This window comes from Strix aluco, chromosome 2, assembly GCF_031877795.1.
Source record: "Strix aluco isolate bStrAlu1 chromosome 2, bStrAlu1.hap1, whole genome shotgun sequence".
Classification (NCBI taxonomy): domain Eukaryota; kingdom Metazoa; phylum Chordata; class Aves; order Strigiformes; family Strigidae; genus Strix; species Strix aluco.
The window spans coordinates 112566581-112582461 of record NC_133932.1 but is presented as its reverse complement, the minus strand read 5'-3'; positions in this window follow the sequence as shown (position 1 = coordinate 112582461).

The window sequence follows — 15881 nt, the reverse complement described above, 5'->3', positions numbered from 1 at the left end:
AAGGTTAAAAAATGCCACATGTCATATTAAAATCTCAAATTATTAGAACCCAAATGTCACCATGTTAGTTGGAGATTTACAGCTTCACAGTTCAGTTTCCTCCCTGTTTCGCAGATGACTTCTGTACAACAGAAGTCATTCCTTTCCTAAAGATTAATTTGTGAGTCTAGGGTTGATTCAGGGCTTTCCATAGATTAGCTGCCTTCTAATTCAAGAGCAATGTTTATATGGAGCCCTTCTTCACCAGTGATACGGAGGTACTTCGTTGGAGTGGAGGAACAGCACTGGGTTCTATATTCAGCTGTGCTATCAGTTGCAGCTCTTCTGTAAATTAGTGGGGTTATTGGTGCTTGCCAATACATCTGGAATTCATCCTCTCTTGTTACAGCTCTTCAGTGTTTAACATCAGAGCACACTACCTGGGATAAATGTGTAGGCTTTTCGTCCAATCAGGGAGATGGATGAGCTCCAACATGTATTGTTGTACGGATGTAAACTGCCTCCTAAATGTCTGTCTTCCTCATTTCACAGAAGAATGACTCTTACTACCTTGGATTAGATTAATCCTGTCTTTTTGTCTTTCTAGACAAATTTTTCTGCAGCTAGACTCCTGCAGGAAGTTTATGGTCTGCCTTTTTGGGAGATCAAGTATTCCCCATATAGATATCCTTCCCCATGGAAAATGCCAGTAATTAAAGTCCAGGAAGGAAAGTGCTTGTCATGGATAGTAAAAAGAACACAGAAAAGAAATGTTTGTGAGGTGCTCAGATACTGAGGGGAGTATAGTCAACTTAAGCAGTCAGATAATAAATCCAGGGTTTTTTTAAATAGAATAATCCTCCTAGAAAAAAAAAATCCATGCTGCTAATATAAGAATGTTTTATAGGAAAGTGCTGATTTTTGCAATCTTTTAATGGGAAAAAGTCAGACATTTTACTTCAAATATTTTTTTGGTGTTACTTTTTGTGGCAATAATATGCTTATATTACATTTTGTATATCTATACATAATTTGATATATGCTTATTTCATTATTATTCAAATATTGAGGTAAAATAAATCTGAACAGCACAATTGAAATACAGCATTCTGAGTGTCTCAAAGATTTTTGGAGGTCCCAAATTGATTTTTTTTCCCCCTAGAAGCCTGAGTTTTCTGTGAGATTCTAATGATCCTTTAGTTTTGACAAAGAATTTTAAAAAACCTAGTTGACAGAATTGTGTGTGAATAATAAGTCCTTGTTGTCAATCAGCCCTAACATTTGCATTAAATTATTTAACTCTCCCCTTCTCAGGTGGTGGTCATAGTCGGTGCTCCTAGTGAGCTGTAGTCCATGCATCTGTATGTCTGTTTCAGCAGTTTTGTCTTTAATGATAAAGTATGCATAGGTGAACACACCTATATAAACACAGGTGCATGCTATAACAGTAAATGCCTTGTTGATTACATAAATTAAGACCAATTTCAGAACACAGCTGCTTGGTACACTAACACATCTCCCTTATCTATTGTTTTTAACAAGTTATGAAACCTGCTTAAGGAATTTTTTGTCACATCTGCTAGTAAATATTGAGAATGTAATAGAACAATTGTACGCAGAATAATGAGAAGTTTTGTTAAAAATATCCAAATTTCACAATGAAATTGTGGTTTTTTTTTTTTTTTTTTTTTTTTTACAGATGAGGGCTTTGAGCTTGACTAACAGCTATGTATCAATGTTCAGGTTTTTACAAGACAAAAAACCCCAATCTGTTCTTGGATTCAGCAATAGGGATATTTAAGATATATGTGAGCTTCCAAATCATAGTCCAAAAGCAATGATGTAAGGATTAGTAATTTCCAATATACAAATGATCTTTATATAGAAGAAAAGAACAGAGCAGGAGGTTTGGGGGGTTTCCTTTTGTCAAAATCTGGCATTTGATGAACAGATTCATAAAACGTTAGGATGGAGGAATGGAGGATCACTAAGTTATACCTAACTTAGCCACCAGATCTCACTGACTCCCAGTTTTAAAAAAGAGTGCCAAGGAGCAATGAGACTAATGCCCCCTCTGCACAGGGGAAATAATGCAAAATACATAAGGATCGGAATTAGTGGACATTTTGGATAAGCTCCATCTACTTCAGAAACATTGATGTGGCCTCGGTAAGGAGAGATTTTGCTTTATAGATACCTGCTGAAGTTCCTCAGGGGAGACAACAGGAATGTGGATGTGGTGGTCTGGTTTACAGACTCCATTTGGAGTCCTGAAAGATTTGCAGCAGATTCTCTCTCAAAAAACATTTAAGGAAACTAAATCATGGAATAAAACTAAATCATGGAATAAAAAAGGCAGTTCTTGTATTGCTGGTTTATTGTTTGAAACTGAAAGTTTGAGTAAATGGTTGGAGAGACTGAGGGTGGTGGAGGGAGGTCACTGGTGGATTCCTGTCGAGGTCTGACTGGGCACATGGGCTGTTCAACATATTCATAAACAGTCTGCAGGAAGGAATGATCAATGGCATGACAAAGGTTGCTGATGATACAAAATTATTCATGGCAGGACTAAGAACAGTGGCAAGGGCTAAATGTGAAGACTGACAGAAAGGTCTTATGAGACTGAGTGACTGTAGAATAAAATAGCAGGTGAAATTCAGTGTAGATAAATGAAGGCAGTCCACAGAGGAAAAAACTCTAACTTTTCATATGAAATGATAGCCTTTTAGCTGACCATTAACTCTCAAGAATAAGATCTTGAGGTTATAATAAATATTTCCATGAAAATGTCAGTCTCAGAGCTCAGTAGCAGTCAAAGAAGCAGATGCAAATATTAAGGATCATTAGAAGAAAATAGAGTACAAACCAGAAAATGTCATAATGCCGTTGTATGAATTCATGGTTTGCTCAGAACATAGGTATTGCATAAAGCACAGGTCCCCTCATCTTCAAAAAGAGGTGTTACAGATGAAAAAGGTTCTATGAAGTGCAACAAAAATGATTATTGAATAACTTTCATGTGAGCACCAACTAACTAAACCAGGACTCTTCAGTACAGGGAAAGAAGCCTGCACAGGAGGGGATAAAACAGAGATATGAAACATCATGAGCAGTGTGATGAGAAGAATAGGGGTTGATATATTCACTGTTTCATCCAATACAGATATAGAGGTGTCTAGCAGAGATTGTATGAGGCAGGTTAAAACCAACCAAAAAGAGATGTATTTCACCCAGTGAAAGTGTATTTCACCCAGTCAGCCTGTGAACAAAGTTCCTGTGGCTACTGTGCATGGTAAAGGCACAAGCTTAAAGGGGAGACTGGACCAGTCCATGGAAAAGAAATACATTGACAATTCCTAAATACCTACCACATTTAGCTCAGGGAGCTCTGTCGCGGGTGAAAATATTGACATGGTAATGCTTTAGTAAGAAATCTAGATTTATTAATAACTAACAGCAATCTATCATTACAAAATAATTCAGAAATGTTGAAAGAAAGAAAAGCGACTTATTTACAGATTCTAAAATGACAAGATTCACACTAACTTAACGGTACCTTAATTTATACATATATGCATGCGCATACACAAAACGTACAAACACACACACACAGACAAAAGTATTTGGATCCAGTAGAATGAAGTACGTACCCACACACCAATAAGCAGAGAAAGAACGGGTGAAAGAGAAGCTAGCTCAAAAGAAAATTTCCCTCTCAAGTTTAGAGCAAATACTCACAATGCCTTGGCATTCCTCAACGGGCGATAATTGAGACTCGAGCAGGTTGACTTCGCCCTGGCCTTCCGTCAGCTCTGGCAGCAGATGACACCTTAAGGGTTTTGGTACCTGAGAGGCGTCCCAGCTCAGGGGAGATACTGGTCACAGGCCCGCTGTGATCCAAGAGAGCTCAAAGGGTCTCCCTTGTGGTCGCAATTTATAGGGTCCAAGATAATTGACTTTTGTCAGATATGAACAACGAAGTATATTGGTGTCTTCCAGCAGTTGCACAAGAACTTGATGAATGTGCAACTCTGTTATTGTTCCCATTTGACCACATCCCAGGCACAGGTGTGCCAGGCTGTTAGGAGATGATGGGCTGTTATAACTGTTTTGGAGCAGTCGGGAGGGCAGGAGCCAGGCTTGTTAAGGGGGCACCTTAACATTAGCAGTCCTTATCTCTGCAGATTGGTGTATAGCTCGGGGGATGTGGGTGGAATCACACCTAACACCAAGCTGCCCAACAAGGAGGGGTGGGGAGAGGTAAGAATTGCACCACCACAACCTCCTGAGGTGAAAATGGGTGAAGGCTCAGCTTGTGTTATTTGAAGGCATCACTTTATGTCAAAGACCCTGATACCACTCTTTAGTACATTTCCATCAGTTAAAACGTGTTTCATAAAGGCATCTAGTCTCAATTGGAGTACATTCAGGGAGTGGAAAAAGGACTATGTCTCAGCAGAGGTAGTGCTGTGCCAAGGCTGTGCTGGCGCAATGGTGAAGGAAATGGAGCAATGCAGATCTTTGAAGGGAACACTGGGAAAGAGCAAGAAACAGAGAGAGAGAAAAAAGGTAAAGTTGTTAGGGAGGAAATAAATTATTTACAAGCTAAGGTGGTGGGCTGTGGGAGAGAAGGATTTAGATCTGTTGGAGTGGAAGGGCAGACAGGACTGATTCATGATTTGCAGAGGACTGTTAAACACAGGGATGATGTGAAGACTACTTTTTTCAAGCTCCTTTTAAGCAGTGGAATGATATCCCACAGTTCTCTTTGAATTTTTCTGTCTTCATCTTCTAGAAAGTTTTCATTCTCCTTTCCTTCACTGGATTAAAGAGACCTTTAATTCATGCTACTTTGTCCTGCTAAGGCACACCAATAAAGATCAACCTGGGCATGCCTATTTTGCCTAAAATACTCATAACAAGGTCAGAAGCAAGGAACAGAATTTCCAAAGAGCGTGACTTCTATATTGCTCCATGTATCTTTTACTTTGGGATAAAGAAATAGCTCAGCATTATATGCTGGTATACTTGGCAAAACTAAACACTAAACTTCCACAATAACAAATTAAAATGAAATCTGGAGATTTAAGGACTTCAGTAGATTCACCTATGTCAATGAACTAAGTAAAATTTCATCCATAATGTGATAGAGAATTACTAGGCTACCTTAAAATATGCAACCTACTTTAAAAGTGCTAATTTTCCTAAACAAGCAAAATATTTTTTTCATCATTCATGTTTACTTAAGTTGTACAGTTTTCACCTCCATGAGCTTGGTTATTATGGTTTTTCCTAAAGACAGTGCTGGAATTTTTTATGGCAGGTAAGAAACATTTCCACTGGTTCAGGTTGCCAAAGCTACTAGTATGTCATAAAAGAATCTACGATTAAATTATCAGAGAGGTTACAGTAGAGTATTGAAACACAATAGTCAGGAGGCTTTCCTATTATTTGACATGCAATTAAATAGGCTTAGGTGCTGAAAAGCAGAAAGGTGGGGAATATTGCAAGTCATATTTTTGATCTTAATTAGTTCAAACCTTGTATCTGTTTCTGTGGATTCCACCACTGCCCCACTAACTACAGAGGTTAAATTTGTGCCGTATCTAGAAGGCAACATAAAGATAGGTGGCAGCAAGGATCCCAAACCTAGGAAGATTGTTGCCACCACTGGTAAAATGTCTCAGCAAGTATTTCCTTTTTCTTCTTGGCACAAAAGACATCTACAGATTAACAAAACAAACCCCGTTTCCTCGGTTACATCATCAAGGGTTTGCTCTGCATACTATGGAATAAATAAAAAGACGTAGATTACTTCAGGACAGCTTAAAGGATAATAATAAAGGGGGAAGTTGAGATGGGAACAAAAGAGAGTGTGAGTTCAGAGTTTGTGATCATAGAAAACCTGTGTGACCACAATGAGGTGCCACCTTAACCAAAAGGGGCTACAGTCTTCTCCTAATGTTTGATTTGTAACTGAAGGAGGCAAATAGATTTTTTTTTCCCTGTGTTAAATCAGTGATTTGCAATTCAAAGATGAGCACAGCTCTACCGTTGCTGAGGGAAGCTGATTTAATCCTCAACCTTTGTTCTTTAAAGACACTTGAGTATTTCAAGAACTTGAAGGACAGTGCTGTTTCTCTGGCAGGTACCTTCATCACTGGTTCATATACAGCATTTTTGGTCATAAATTAATATTGAACTGACTAGTAGGTTCATATATATATCATCTTCCTTCTGATAAGCCAGTGTGGAGAACTGCAAAGACCTGGAGCAAGAAGAGAACCACCTGGGTGCTGCTCTTTTTACAAATCTGACCATCAGCACTGCAAAGTATAGAATCATAGAATGGTTTGGGTTGGAAGGGACCTTAAAGATCATCTAGTTCCAAACCCCCTGACATGGGCAGGGACACCTTCCACTAGACCAGGTTGCTCAAAGCCCCGTCCAACCTGGCCTTAAACACTGCCAGGGAGGGGGCAGCCACAACTTCTCTGGGAAACTTGTTCCAGTGCCTCACCACCCTCACTGTAAAGAATTTTGTCCTAGTATCTAATCTAAATCTACTCCCAGTTTAAAGCCATTACCACTCATCCTATCACTACAGTCCCTGAGAAAGACCCCCTCCCCATCTTTCCTGTAGGGCCCCTTTAAGTACTAGAAGGCTGCTATAAGGTGTCCCCGGAGCCTTCTCTCTCTAGGCTGAACAACCTGATCTCTCTCAGCCTGTCCTCATAAGGGAGGTGCTCCAGCCCCCTGATCATCTTCGGGGCCCTCCTCTGGACCCACTCGAGCAGGTCCATGTCCTTCTTATGCTGGGGGTCCCAGAGCTGGACACAGTGGTCCAAGCGGGATCTCACGAGAGCAGAGTAGAGGGGAAGAATCACCTCCCTCGACCCGCTAGCCACACTTCTCTTCATGCATCCCAGGACACGGTTGGCCTTCTGGGCTGTGAGTGCACATTGCTGGCTCATAGTCAGTTTTCATCCACCAACACCTCCAAGTCCTTCTCTGCAGGGCTGATCTCAATCTGTTCATCTCCCAGCCTGTGCATGGGATTGCCTCGACCCACGTGCAGGACCTTGCACTTGGCCTTGTTGAGCTTCATGAAGTTCACAGGGGCCCACCTTTCAAGCTTGTCAAGGTCCCTCTGGATGACATCCCTTCCTCCAGCGTATTGATTGCACCACACAGCTTGGTGTTGCCAAGCAAACTTGCTGAGGGTGCACTCAATCCACTGGCCAAGTTGCCAACAGAGATGTTAAACAGCACGGGTCCCAATACCGCCCCCTGAGGAACACCACTTGTCACTGCTCTCCACTTGGACATCGAGCCATTGACTGCCACTCTTTGAGTGCGACCATCCAGCCAATCCTTATCCACCAAGTGGTCCATCTATCAGATCCATGTCTCTCCAATTTAGAGACAAGGATATTGTGTGCGACATTGGCAAAAGCTTTGCACAAGTCCAGGTAGATGATGTCAGTTTATCTTCCCTTATCCACCAGTGCTATAATCCTGTTGTAGAAGGCCACCAAATTCATCAGGCACGATTTGCCCTTAGTGAAGCCATGTTGGCTGTCACCAATCATCAGGAGAAATATGTGCCATTTTTTCCTTCCCTCTGGCAATCTCTGGAGAAAATAATTGCTGTTTCCAACCACCAGTCCCAACATATTTACAATTTACTTTCCTTATATACACGTGAATTAGACCTTTTTGTCAATATCTTGTATTTTTAGTTTACCTAACATTATTACTACACCTATTTATATTCTGAAGAATCTCCAATAATCAAATTATCCATCTAGTCTGTTTACTAGTGGTAACTGACCCTGGAGGTTGATTAATACATTCTCAAATTATTCAGGAAGGCTCTTGAGATAGCCTACAAAATTTACCCTTTTTTACAACCACAAAATGTCTTATGAGGCCCACAGCTGCCTGAGGGTTGAATATAATCAATAATCCATAAAGATAATTGTTCCCACATGACTGGTGAACAACCTCAAGCTAAGTGCACAAGGGCTAAGACAGTAATTGATGTTTTTGTTGTGTTTCTAGACTTAATGCAATTTGCCTTGAACAAGCCAACTCATCCCTTCTGTTGGACAGTAAATATAGATTTAAGTTTTCCTCCAGGGTATTTCACATAAAGGAAAAACATACTTTATGTTCTGTTGTTAGTTAAAAGCCTGAGTTTAGCAAAATTTATATTTTAATTGCCTCAGATATTGTAACTAATAACAGTAATACTTTACAGGCATATAGTAACTTCCATCTCATATGTTCTTCCAACTGATTAACTTTCCAGCATTGCTTTGTGGCAGTTCATTATATTTATCCTAATTTTACAGATGAGGAAATCATTACAGCCAGTGCCATGTGTTCAAAAGCACTGAGTCAGGGTTAAAAATCAGGCAATTGTCTTAGAAATGCTAAGACACTAATTTTTAAAATGCTGAAATTTTTTTTTAAGCTTTTTTTGTTTTCAGCTTTTAGTGGGCTCAGGAATCTTAACATCAGGACTTTCTCCAAAACTCTAAGAGGTAAAAATTCCAAGGATCTTGAACATCTTCCTGACATCATAAAACCTGAAACTAAGTGAAAGAAAAAATATGATGGGGTTCACTGTGAAACAGTGAGAGGAAAGTCAGTTTGCAAGAGTAAACTCAGATCTCTCATAGTATCATAAAATCACAGCAATTGTGGTTTCTTTATTCTCATCTTCATTAAACTTATACCACGAGAGTTCAGCTTATCCTTTCTTTTGGTCCCTTGGACTTTCCCGTGCTCTAGAGGAATTTCAGCAATGATATTTCTGGGTTTGCATTTCATTTTGCAAGAGTATCATGCATGAAAACACAAGCAGCACCATCACTGAGTGACTCAAACACAGGTGTCCTCTTCATGTTCGTGCACTGTCTGGCTTCAGACCTCATGCAGACTTCACAGTGTGGCCTCTCCACATCCCCAGGGCTGCCCTGGGCAGGCTGTACTGGAAGCACTGGGACTGCTACCAAGGACACTGTTGCAGGGTTTCTTGGCTTGCCAAGCCACCAGGCACCACTGGCAGGTGGGCACCTCAGCAAGGGAAATAAGCACAATTATTTAGAACAATGAATATATGACCATTTAAGCTCCCATTTGTCTTATTAGACTGCAATACTTGCAAGTACCTTAGCTAAAACAGTGCTTCCTTATATCATTGCTGACTGTCCTACATGGAGATAATTCCCAAAGCTATTTTTCTTCAGAGGAGTCCTCAGAGACTCAGAGAGATGAAGAGGGACAGTGAAACAGCTGTGGGTATTTTCTCTTTCTGGAAGGAATGAGGCTCATAAGCAAGCACAGAAAAGGCTATCAACCCCAGATTCAATTATTACCAAGAAACAGGAAGTGTTACTAAACTATTACAAATGTACCAAAGCCTTTAATTACATATATATGTTTAAAATATGAAATGAAGAAAACAACCTCACAAGAAGCCATCAAATTACTGGAGCTCAGTGTGTTTTCTGGAAGAATACAAGTCTGATGTTTCCTCTGGTTCCTCTGGCATCTTTTGTCTCTTCATTGGCCTTCTTGAGAACTGTAAATTTAATGTTTTGCCCAGACAATGTCTTGTCATGTTTGGTAGAGGAGAAAAAGTTTTCTGCTTGACTTTACAAATCTTAGGTGATATCACAATCTGAGAGCTTTTCAAGAATTTTTAAATTTTTTTTTTTTGCCTCCCTCTTTACTCTTTACCACAGGTATGTAAGACTTTTAAGAGTACTTTGTTGTGGCACCTTCTGTACACAATATCCTTGTCTCTAAATTGGAGAGACATGGATCTGATAGATGGACCACTTGGTGGATAAGGATTGGCTGGATGGTCGCACTCAAAGAGTGGCAGTCAATGGCTCGATGTCCAAGTGGAGAGCAGTGACAAGTGGTGTTCCTCAGGGGGCGGTATTGGGACCCGTGCTGTTTAACATCTCTGTTGGCAACTTGGCCAGTGGATTGAGTGCACCCTCAGCAAGTTTGCTTGGCAACACCAAGCTGTGTGGTGCAATCAATACGCTGGAGGAAGGGATGTCATCCAGAGGGACCTTGACAAGCTTGAAAGGTGGGCCCCTGTGAACTTCATGAAGCTCAACAAGGCCAAGTGCAAGGTCCTGCACGTGGGTCGAGGCAATCCCATGCACAGGCTGGGAGATGAACAGATTGAGATCAGCCCTGCAGAGAAGGACTTGGAGGTGTTGGTGGATGAAAACTGACTATGAGCCAGCAATGTGCACTCACAGCCCAGAAGGCCAACCGTGTCCTGGGATGCATGAAGAGAAGTGTGGCTAGCGGGTCGAGGGAGGTGATTCTTCCCCTCTACTCTGCTCTCGTGAGATCCCGCTTGGACCACTGTGTCCAGCTCTGGGACCCCCAGCATAAGAAGGACATGGACCTGCTCGAGTGGGTCCAGAGGAGGGCCCCGAAGATGATCAGGGGGCTGGAGCACCTCCCTTATGAGGACAGGCTGAGAGAGATCAGGTTGTTCAGCCTAGAGAGAGAAGGCTCCGGGGACACCTTATAGCAGCCTTCTAGTACTTAAAGGGGCCCTACAGGAAAGATGGGGAGGGGGTCTTTCTCAGGGACTGTAGTGATAGGATGAGTGGTAATGGCTTTAAACTGGGAGTAGATTTAGATTAGATACTAGGACAAAATTCTTTACAGTGAGGGTGGTGAGGCACTGGAACAAGTTTCCCAGAGAAGTTGTGGCTGCCCCCTCCCTGGCAGTGTTTAAGGCCAGGTTGGACGGGGCTTTGAGCAACCTGGTCTAGTGGAAGGTGTCCCTGCCCATGTCAGGGGGTTTGGAACTAGATGATCTTTAAGGCCCCTTCCAACCCAAACCATTCTATGATTCTATGATTCTGATTGCCTCAGTGGAGCATACCAACAGCAGATTTTCTTCTATTGTTTCTGAGCAATAGAGGTCTTTTTATTTCCAACAACGAACTGACTCAAAATAACAGGATTTGAGGCAAAACCCACCAAAGTCACCAGAAACCCTTCTGGGTTGAATGCTACTGTACTGATATATGACTCTAATTGTGTGATGTTTGGCTCCTGTTTCATAGGCAGTCTTGTGGTTCCAGTTTGCTGCTATTTGTTGTTTAAGGGTTTTCTCACACTCATTTAGGGAAATAGTATTCTCTGCATACTGATAATACAGTTGTGCTTTTTTTCCTAGCTTGCTCCCTGTAAACAAATTAACATTACTTTTTTCTGCTTACTATATACACTTTTTTCCTTTCATCTTCCCTTTTTTAATTTTTATTTTTGGTTTTGCTCTCATGTCATTTTATGCTACTCCAGTCTAGTGCAGAGGAGGCAGGATTGTAAATCCTTAATTCCAGCAAGTCCTTCCAGGAGAGCTCTGTGGGACAAGACTGCCCAGCAACCTGAGGAAAAAATATGTCTTCTCACATCCTTGACAGTTGAATGTCAATGGAATGTTCTCTCCCGTTTTTCAAATTGGCATTTTCACACTTGTTCCCCCAAAGGAGTGTCAAAATGTGTTTGATACATGTACCACTGTTCAGAAATGTTCCTGGCTGGGTTTCACCGGTGATGCAGATCTCACTGCCAGCTGCAGGTCACCAAATGAATTGGAAATAATAATGATTGAACTGTGTCTTAAATTGTATCCCTCAAAAAATCCTGCCTAACTGCAGGTTGGACACATGTATCTCTCCGTTTCTCCTATTTAGAAAAAAATCTCTTTATCTGACCCTGGAAACATACACTGTATCAGTCATATTTTAGGCAACCTGTAGCCCACTGACTTGTACACCTCTGAAGACAAGTAAGGTTTCAAAAATTTGTGGTTTGGACTACAGAGCCAACAAGCACTAGGTAGCCCATAGGAATGCAGGTCCCTTCTCTTTCTAGATGATAACTCCTGCAAGTGATATATTTACAGAATAAAAAGGCAAAAGTGCATGGGCAAATTTGCATGCCACTGCATAGTTGTGTTACTAAGTACAGGCCTAACAATTAGCAGAATGAAATTGCAGAATAATGAATAACAATAAAGAGAGATTTAGATCTAGATTCTTAGATTTTTTTCAACATGACTAATTTTGGCTTAGCATGTTTTTGTTATACAGAAGACCATACCTTGCATATTAGATTTCATCATTCGTATGTCAGAGAAATTAATATCTGAAAACACATCTGTGGCTTATTCTTAATTAACAGTTACAGAAAATGTAAGCTGAATCCATAATGTTGTATAAAATGTATGATCAAAAAAATGTTTATGTGCAGCCAGTTTAATACTCCTGATATGTCTTGAACACAGTATGTAGAGACCTTATCCATGAGACAAATATGTCCGCATATTTATGTTCCTGTAATTTCTGGACATTTGAAACTGGATTTGCTTTGTAATTTTCAGAAAGAAGCATAAAGAATGATAAGTTCTTATATGGTGTAGCTCTATATAATTTCCTCCATGTTTATTGCTAATAGAAACACGGAAAACTATTTTACAAACAGCTATCAACAGAGGGAGGAAATTCTTTATGAAGATGGAGATTTAGAGGAAAATATTCTCCTGTCCTCTGGGAAACTTTCCTAAACATGTGTGAGAGAGGGGCACTTGGGCTTTTTATGTGACTGTTGACTACATCATAGCAGTGAAGTTCCTGGAAGGTACTAAATTCTTCTCCTTTGCTAGGAATTAGTACCTTGAGGTATACTAAAGTGATGTGAGACAGTAGTTTATACTTATATTGCCGTCTCTTTTATCTTAATATGGAAGGAGGAAAGAGGGCAATAAATAATAATGAAGTAGATACTTTTGACCATGCTTCAGCAAAAGTCTCAACAGGATTAAGGAAAGGCACTGATCTGGGGCTGCTTGGCTGGCACAGGCAGGGGCTACACCTCCAGCCAGGTCCCATTGGTGAGCCTGAGCTGCAAGTGGCTCCCAGGGGCACAGGCTGGCCCTGGCAGCAGTGCCAGTCATGTGTCAGTGGATGTCACTTGAGTAGCTGATGCTGAAGATCTGCAAAGAGAGGTTTAGAGGAGGACTACTAGTATGGAGACCGAGTGACATCATCAAAATCTTATGGCTACCCTGCATCTCAATGAGCTGAAATTCTTCCCGAGGTTGTGAAAGGTTTGTGTAGCCCAGCATCTTGTGTTCAGAAGTAGCTAATAGCATCTGTAAAGAAGGGAGTGTAAAAGCAGGGCAAGTGGGCATGGTACTTCTTCAGAGGTGTGTCACACAGGGGTTTGCTTAAACCAGGGTTGATATTCCTCTACACAACAAGCTGTAAAGCAAAGAAGAAAAATATTATAGTGTGGGGGGAGGGAAAGAAAGAAAAGTGTACTTATGCTGAACAAACCATGACTCTGTGGGCAGCCTGAAGTGTTATTTGGCTAGGGGGATTTTTAAAAGCCTGTATTTTCCATGTACCTTTCATATGAGCTGGTGCAATTTCTAAATTTATTGATATTTTTCTCCATAAGGATTGTACTGCCTATGTTTGCCATCTCAGAAGCTGCGCACCTGTCAGACCTTCTGCTTGTTATCTAGCATGTGTTCCTGGACTCCTTTCTTTTGCACATCTAGATTTAAACTCTTGAGAAGATGAAGCATCCTCCCTTATCTGTTTCTTCTTCTACTCATGAAAGTCAGGCTATTAGCCTGTGTGGGGGCAGCACATCTCAATTACATCCTGCCATGGCCCTGATAAATCCAGCAGCATGTGGCAGTGAAGTGGTTGGCAGACCTCAAAGCTAAGTAAGATAAATGCTGTTCACTTTTCCAATGAAGATCTTGATAAAAATATGAAGTCCCTCAGGCTGTGATCTGTGCCTCTTCCTTCAGAGAGCTGCTGTATTTTCCCATCTGCCTCATAAGGGCAAGGCTTATTTGTAAAAATGTAGAGTTTGGGGACAGGAGATAGTAGATCATGTAGTGTCTATTGTAAAAGTGGTAATAGTACAGCTAATACACATTATTATTACAAGTGGTGGTGAACCTGGCTTGATCTACCTCTTGTCAGGATGCTAGCTGTCCAGAGAAGGCTTAAGGCAGCTCCAAGGAGCATAGGTCTCATTTTTTTCCAAACCCTCCACAGAAAGACTCGTGCATTGTTGGACCTGGCACTGCTATGCCAGAACAAAGAATATAAAGGGGAAATCAGCAGTTGGCATACAGCTTCTTCTTCACCAGGCATTGCTGCTTATGCCTGTTAAGCTACAGGTTATTCAGATTATTCAAGTGGGGAACAAAGTGCAGAAAGATCCTGTTTTTTTTTTTTTTTGAAGTCATATGTGAAGGTGGGCTTGCCCTGGTAGTGACGTGTCCACCTGAGGAAATATATTGCTACCAGGGCTGAGGCTGTAAGGGAACTTAAGCCAAGACTTAGTGTCTTCAGTTTTGACAGTATAACTCAGTATTGAGTGTGGATGCCTGCAGGCCTGGGATGGTATCTGTTGTACTAGTAAAAGCGATAGCTGATATTTATAGAAAGGACAGGTCTGTGGTCGCCCCAGTTTACACAGCATGGCAGAAAAATGATTGTCATCTTTGCCTTCTGCTTCCTGACCTGTCCTGTTCTATGCTACACTATACTATCTATGCTGTCCTATGGTATGCAATCTATACTGTACTGTCTATTCTTGGGACACCATCCCACCCCTGCGCTCCCAACTAAGGTACTGTGAATGAGGCTCTGCCATTTTCTGAATCACAGTGGTAGGGCAGCACAGAGAGACACAAACCTGATCTCTTCAATCCACTGTACCACAGCAGGTAGACAATTTCATTTCTAAGGTTGCCAGTTTTTTCACGGACAGCAAGCTTTACATAATGAGGTGAAGAAATTTAATTAAACTGAAGTAGAGCATTGAACGTGGGCTGAAGATACATAATTTTGTGTTTGTTACATCTGTTCAGGCAGTCTTTTAAACAAATCATGCCCTCTTTGCCAGATAGATTTTCAGTAAATGCTTTATCTACTGGTCTGTGTAATTTTAACTTTTCATTTTGTATCTCATATTGTTATATAACAAAATTATAACAGTGCCTTAGTGAAAAGATGACATCTTCTTAATGCTGCGACTTAAGCTCCAATTCATTTGAAAAAAGTTACAAAATTATATATGATTGATGCCCTTCAGCTACAAAATAAGTAGAGACTTGTGATTCCCTTTTACTATTAAACTTATTTGAAATACAAGGCAAAGTACATTAGTCAACCTATTATTTAAAGACCATAAAACTATCATCTTTCTGGCACTATAGAAAGTGCCTCCAGAGTGTGAACAAATGCCTGCTTTTTCCAGCTGTGATCTGTGCTTTAATTTTACTGGCATGTTATGCTGTCCTGTGTGCTAGCTCTTTACACATTTCAGAGACCATGAAAGAGCGTAACAGGGTTTGCTTTTCTTCTGCTTACTAAGAAAAATACAACCTCCCAGTCACTCTCTGAGTTGGATAGTCATTTCCCAGGCTTGTTTTCTAAAGAAGAAGCTGTCAGAAGCCCACAAAGCCTGTTGTTTAGTCATTTATTATATTTGAATTGTGGTTGAGTTTGGAGGCCCTAGCTGAGATCAGGTCTCCATCAATCTAGGCAATGTATAGCTATGCTGTAAAAGACAGTCTTTACCTAATTATTGGGCAGACTGGGCAGAAAATACAACATTTCAGAGTCATGCTATATCTCCACTATCGGCTAGCCCTGGGAGAAGTCACTGGCGGCTCATAGCAGGCATTTTCAGGCTGCTCCCTCACCCAGCGCCCAGCATCCCATCACCATGAGAGCATAGGAAGACTGCATCCCCCTTGCCTGTGCTGAGCCCACTGAGCTGTCACACAGAAGGACGTGGCGTACAGGGTAGGGGATGCA